General features: G+C 40.9%; 1 pseudogene; it reads left to right on the top strand.

Moving 5' to 3' along the window:
- The first annotated feature begins 1780 nt into the window (after window positions 1-1780).
- On the top strand, window positions 1781-5572 carry LOC136477702 (receptor kinase-like protein Xa21; annotated as a pseudogene).
- Window positions 5573-7539: the final 1967 nt, after the last annotated feature.

Raw genomic sequence — 7539 nt, forward strand, 5'->3', positions numbered from 1 at the left:
AGTAGCCTCATCAACTTATCGATAAGGCTCTCAGTTCACATGTGTTGAGATAAATTAATTTAAGTAACAATGTGGATTAAGTTAGATTTTTTTTTTGACTCAATTGTGGATTTAGGTAGATACGAGGGTATTCAAACGAGGCCGAATTGATTTGTCAAAAAATCAACTAAACAGACCAACACTACTATAGTATGCTGGTTTCTAATGGACCGGCAGTGATAGTCATCGGGTAATGATATTGGGGTTATCACTGCCGTTTCAGAACATGAATTGGTAAAAAAAATTCATAGTTTTTTTGTATGATGTCTGATAAAGACGAACTTTATACTAAAGTTGTAGCACTCGACAAGATCTACAACTTTGTAGTTCACAATGTTTGTATTTGAAATCATTTTGATGCCAAAATATTTGATTCATAAAACTTTATAGAGTTAATAGCAAAGGAATCCATATCACGAGTGAGTGTATAGTGGTAGGAAAGGACACGGATGAAGAAATAACCAAAACAAAAGTTGTAGATCCCGAAAAGTTATGTAACTTTGTAGTTGACAACCTTTTCATTTAAAATTGTCTATCCAGCGGAAATCACGTTTGAATTTCTCACATTTGAGATTCGAATTTTTCGAGCGACGTCAGATGGAAAAACGGCCAAAACTAAAGTTTTAGATCTCGAAAAGTCATAAAACTTTGTAATTGATAACTTTTTTTAAAATCGTTTATGGTCCAAAATACACATTTTAAAATCAGATGAACATAAAATGAGGAGGACGAATATATTAAATGCACAGGTATCTTATGTGTGGAGTGGTTAGAGTACGAACCTGCGAAGCCTGAGCTCATAGGTAGCCTTCTAGAAGAAGCATGACGATAATAACCAGTAGTCTAGCACTAAAATTAGAGCAAGTATAATAATGGTTTTGTAGTCAAGTAAATGCAGACGTTAAAGAGTAAACGCTAGGTGGACAGTTTGTCTGAGTTTTGGGTATAACTATATACCAAAAAATTATGTGAAATAGAACGGAAATTTCCAAGTAATAAAAATGGATCCGTAAAAAAAAAAGGATTGGTCGGGATTTTCTGTCCTGTTTTTTATCTCATGGGCTAGAAATACATATAACAAGAAATTAAAATCTATATTTCTCCAGTTCCATCGATACTCGCCGTCGTGTGAAGTATGGCGTTGTACATAACTACAGAACCGATGCTACAAACAATTCTTGTCCACATCGGATACATACCAGTTGACTCGACAGCAGGGAAATAATTTATCCGAGATAACCCGTGAACGAATCGTGCCCACATGATTCGTTTGGAAGTCCGATCATCACAAGGAACCAAATCGGATTTGGAAACGAATACCCAGCGCTGGAAGGTGCCGAATCCAGCCAATTAGCTTCGTCGGGGACAAGGGGTCATTAGATTAACAAAACAGGTTAACACTATTGATGAACAGAAACAACAATAATTCTCTACTGCTTTCGACCCCAATAATATAGGCTAGATTCGCCCTTTCCACGAGCTAATATTTGTCAGCAGCGCAACGGCACCAGACAGGTCGCACATCAGCCTGGAATGTCTCTGTCCGTTTCCTGCTGGAAAATACTCTGGGATTCGAGGCTGGACACGCCGTAACAATCTGTCCAGCTCAAACGACAACGACGGCGCTGAGCGATGAGATGGAAGCTGAAAGGTGGTGGTAACAGGTCAGTTTGTTGACGGACTCGGGGTCTTCGCTGAAAGAGCAGTCAAGCTGAGATAAGGCCGCGTGTAACGCCAAATATGCGGATCTAACGCCACTCCAAAACTGTTTTTAAACCCCCTGGGGCCTCAGCCAGCTGAGCATCCAGCTCAAACTTCACACTCTAGTGCACCACGAGGGAGCAAGCAAAACAAGCAGAAAAAGGCTGTCGTTATTGTCCAGGCTCCGGCCGAGCAGAGGTCCGCTACTCTTCTCTCTCTCTTGGGGTTGCGTTTTATTTTGGGGCCAAGTTTTACTGTCAAATTTATCCTCTTTGTTGTTTCCAATGAAGTGTTTGAAAATGGTAAATTCTTGCACTTTAAATTATAGCGGTTTGAGCACTTCCATTTGCAGTACCCTAGGCAATGCACGTTGTGTACGTAGTTACTTATTAGGACCGTATGCTTGGGGCGCAAAGTTGTTGTGTTGTGCCGGTGATTTGTGAACACAGAAGCTACAATACGTTCATGCTTTCACGTTCTGCAGCTAACGCAGGCCTTATGTTCTCTAAACAGGCCATGAAACTCTACATGTTTATGCAAATGTTTGTGCTGCTGCTGCTGCTCTTTCGCTGTGTTTGCAATATCTGCTGCTCAACAGTCCCGGATAACAGTACGGATGTGCTATCACTGCTCGAGTTCAAGCGAGCTGCCAACGATCCACAGGGAGCGTTGAGTAATTGGAACACAAGCACCCATTTCTGTGAGTGGAAGGGCGTCACTTGCAACCCGAAGAACCGAGGGCGAGTAACGGAGCTCAACCTTGCGGGCCAAGGATTATCGGGCACAATTTTCGACTCCGTTGGAAATCTAACTGCCCTTCATATTCTTAACCTGTCCAATAATCAGTTCTCTGGCCAGATACCTCCTTTGAACAATATCCGCAAACTCGAAGTCCTTGATCTGAACACGAACTCATTAGAGGGGAATATTCCAGACACACTTACAAATTGTTCCAGCCTAAGGATTTTATGGCTTTATACAAACACCCTTACTGGTACAATTCCTCCAAATATAGGTTACCTTTCCAATCTAGTAAATTTTGACCTTTCTGGGAACAATCTTACCGGGATCATCCCACCAGCAATTGGAAACATCAGAACATTGAACTTACTTAATCTTGGTATAAATCAACTGACAGGAAGCATTCCGGATGAGATAGGGAAATTGTCAAATTTGTCTGTATTGGAACTAAATGATAACTTTCTATCAGGTGGAATCCCACCCATCCTTTTTAATTTGTCATCTCTTCAAACACTAGACTTGGGTTTTAATACACTGGGTAAGACCCTTCCATCTGACATGGGGGATAGGCTCGTCAGTCTCGAATCTCTTTACTTAAATGGTAACGAGATTGAAGGTCAGATACCATCATCCATTGGCAGTGCTTCAGAGCTACAAGCTATATGGATATCATCAAATAGTTTCTCTGGCCCAATTCCAACTTCTTTGGGTAACCTTTCGAAGCTTTCAAAGCTGAACCTCGAGCAAAACGCTCTTGAGACATGGAACAACCAAAGCTGGGAATTCTTAAACGCCTTGTAGCCTTCTTAACTCACTTTCACTAGGTCACAATAATCTACAGGGAGTGTTACCAGATTCAGTTGGCAACCTGTCCCCAAGTCTTCAAGCTCTACGTATGGCTTTCAACAACATAACAGGAATAATTCCTCCAAGCATAGGCAAACTACAAAACTTAACGACGCTAGGACTTAGCCACAACAGTTTTACTGGAACAATTGGAGAATGGCTTGGAAACCTGGAAAACCTACAATACATAAATCTTGATGGCAACAATTTTATTGGGCCTATTCCACCTTCTGTTGGAAACCTTAAACAGCTCCTATTTCTAAATCTAGCAAAAAATGAATTCGAAGGTTCCATACCAGTGAACTTCGGTAACCTTCAACAGCTCGCGGTGTTGGATCTTAGTTATAATAAACTCCAAGGTAGCATACCTGATCAGGCCCTTAGTTCAGCAAGAATGAGGAAATGTGTATTATCCTATAACAATTTAGAAGGTTCAATACCGCTCGATTTTAGTAAGCTGAAGCAATTAACGGAACTTTATCTTTCCTCTAACGCATTTACAGGGTCTATCCCTGACAGTATAGGCCAATGGGGTCAAATGTTAGAGATAATCGAAATGGACAAAAACTTCCTCACGGGAAACGTCCCAGAATCCTTCAGCAAGCTAAAGAGCTTGAGCACTCTCAATCTTTCCCATAACAACTTGTCAGGTACCATCCCATTAATTCTTACTGACCTACAATACCTGACTCACCTAGATATTTCTTACAATCACTTCAACGGAGAAGTTCCACAAAATGGAGTGTTCGCAAATGCCACCGCTGTTTCACTTGAAGGCAACTGGGGACTGTGTGGAGGAGCAACGATCCTCCATATGCCTTCATGCCCAACTAAATCTAAGAGGGTGGAAAGAGAATACTATCTGGTCAAAGTCTTGATCCCAGTATTTGGCTTCATGTCACTTGTATTGCTGATATACTTTTTGCTCTTTGAGAAGACGACAAGAAGAAGGCAACATTCGCCGTTCCCTTCTTTTGACAAGCAATTTCCTAAAGTTACTTATCAAGATCTAGCCCAAGCAACGAAAGACTTCTCGGAATCTAACCTAATTGGCAGAGGAAGTTACGCTTTAGTGTACAGATGCAAGTTAAAGGAACATGGAATGGAAATGGCAGTGAAGGTTTTTGACCTTGAGATGCCAGGTGCAGAGAGAAGCTTCTTGTCAGAATGTGAAGCACTGAGAAGCATTCAACATCGAAATCTTCTTCCCATCAAAACTGCATGCTCGACGGTTGACAACAGAGGCAGCATCTTTAAAGCTTTACTTTATGAGTTCATGCCTAATGGGAGCCTAGACACATGGTTACACCATAAAGCGGGTGGGAAAGCTCCGAAGCGTCTAGGATTTTCTCAAAGAATAAATATAATCGTTAACATAGCTGATGTATTGGATTATTTACACCACGAGTGCGGGAGGCCAACTGTTCATTGTGACTTGAAGCCCAGCAACATCCTTCTAGACGACGATTTGAATGCTCTTCTGGGAGATTTCGGCATCGCGAGGTTTTATGCTGACTCCAAGTCAACACCGGTAGACCCAACTAATTCAGTCGGTGTGAGAGGGACTATCGGATACATCGCTCCAGGTATGTTTCTATGGCTTCCGTTAACAAACCTTTAGTTAAGGAAATATTTTTCCTTCATTTTCTACGATAAACAAATAGTAACTATATATGTAAATCTCTTCAGAGTACGCGGGAGGTGGCCGTCAGGCATCTACCTCTGGAGATGTTTACAGTTTTGGTATAGTTGTTTTGGAGATGATGACAGGCAAACGACCAACAGATCCTATCTTCAAAAATGGGCTGGATATAGTCAACTTTGTAAGCAGTAACTTTCCGCATCAAATATCCCACGTCGTCGATCCTCATCTCATCGAAGAGTGCAAAGAATTTTCCCAAGATAAGATGGAATCAGAAAATGCAATTTACCAGTGTTCACTGTGCCTGTTACAAGTAGCACTTTCATGCACACACCCGTCACCAAGTGAACGGATCAACATAAAAGAAGTAGCCTACAAATTGCATGGAGTCCAGATGGCATATGTTGGAGGGAAAGCAAAAAAATAAAGCATGTTTCACCATAGTGACACCATGCTATAGAACGAAGACCAGCGTGGTTGTAATTTTCTTAGCCCTGTTTGGCCGGATTCTCCCTGCTCTGGCTTGGGTACTGTGCACGCTTGGTTTTATATAAAGAAGAAAAATGGATGCAAATCACATGCATGCCATAATTAATTTATTTATACATGTGGCGACATTGTTAGTTATATATTGTAGTGTTTATTATATAAACGATAACTTTATTAAAAAAATAACTTGAGGGTCTAACAACTATCATAAAACTGTCCCATCTCTCAACAACCAAAGGCATAGTATCACAAAGAACTAACAACTCCAAATTCCGTAGGTATGAGGAAAATCTTGGAATATCTTTTATGCTAGCTCCAGACTTTGAAAGTTGTTTTCATGAGTTTGAAAATTTTTATTTATAATATTCAGTAAAATCAAACTCATAAAAAAATAATGATGCTTCAATAACATGCTTCTCCATGGTTGGCTTGGATATGTTTTATTCACAGCACGCACTACTACAGAACTGACATTCACTGTCGGGCCATCACCGCCGGTTGCAGGGGCAGATCTAGCGGTGGGGCAGGTGGGGCTCAAGCCCCTCCTACCACCTCCATAACAATAGATCCCCTCCTAATTTTTTGTAGGTGTGAAAGGGAGAAAGGAGAGAATCTAGAGGTCGAAGATGACTTCAGCCCCTCTTCTATTAAATCCAAGATCTACCACTGGCCGATAGTTTTGGAATCGACAGTGATACTCTAGTTCGTGTAGCACAACCGATAGTGATACGTGGACTATCACTATCAGTTCGTGGCTTGAACCGACAGTGATAGGTATGACTGCTGGTTCGTGGCTTGAACTAGCAATGATAGCTGTTTTGCACAAACAAATTCACAACTTTTTCATATCAGATCAGATTAAGATAAACGTTATATCAAATTGTATAGAGTTTAAAGATACCTAAAACTTTGTAGTTGTCACACCCGATTTTAAGGATAAAATGGGATGCAAAATTTTATGTGCGCCCAGAGATCAGTCACACACATAAGCCGACAAATTATAAATAGTATCATCACAAGTGTTTATTACATCACGAAATATAAAACATAGTCTTCACATAAATATAGCGGAAGTATAAAGATAAATCTCTTGCGGAAGCTCCATATCATAGGGACGTCAACTAGTTAACCACAAGTCTAGTATTCCTCAGGGAAGTCGTCATTATCATAGCCATCTATTACCCATCCGGGATTTTTATTCAAATATTGAAAATAAACAAGCGTAAGTATATGTCGTACTCAATAAGTGTAACATGGGGTTCATGAGGCTCAAAAAGCTTTACATAGGTTTAACAACATTCAGCTTTTAATTGTCACAATTTTAGCATAAGAGCAGCAACAAGATGTTTCAATCCCCGAGTAAAACACATGATCAATATAAACATGAATAATGAATAGCATAAACCAATAATTCTTAGTGATCATATATTCCATAAGGGTCTAAATCTGCTCGTGACCGTGAGCACGACCGATATACCAGTTTTACATTCTGCAGAGATTGTACACTTTCACTGTGAGTCGTGATACCCATATGCCCGGATTCATTACTCCCAAAATACTTCCAGGGTGAGTAGGCAAGGTTCACTATGAAGCCTTTTAAAGGTTCGCCTAACAAGTTAGGGCCATTAGATTCACTCGGCAAATAGATATAGGAACCCCTGTCGAATGGCACAATTCCATCACGGCTATACACATAAGAGTAGAGGTTGTCCTATATCATGCTCCAATAACATGCTTCTCCATGGTTCGCCTGCATATGTTTTATTCACAACACGCACTACTATAGAACTGACATTCACTGCCGGTTATAGGGGCGGATCTAGCGGTGGGGCGGGTGGGGCTCAAGCCCCTCCTACCACCTCCATAACAATGGACCCCCTCCTAATTTTTGTAGGTGTGAAAGGGAGAAAGGAGGAAATCTAGAGGTCGAAGATGACTTTAGCCCCCTCTTCTATTAAATCCTAGATCTACCACTGGATGTTGTTTTGGAACCGGCAGTGATAGAGTATCACTGCTGGTTCGTGTAACACAACCGATAGTGATACGTGGACTATCACTATCGGTTCTTAGGTTGAATCGAC

Source organism: Miscanthus floridulus, chromosome 8 (assembly GCF_019320115.1).
Source record: "Miscanthus floridulus cultivar M001 chromosome 8, ASM1932011v1, whole genome shotgun sequence".
Classification (NCBI taxonomy): domain Eukaryota; kingdom Viridiplantae; phylum Streptophyta; class Magnoliopsida; order Poales; family Poaceae; genus Miscanthus; species Miscanthus floridulus.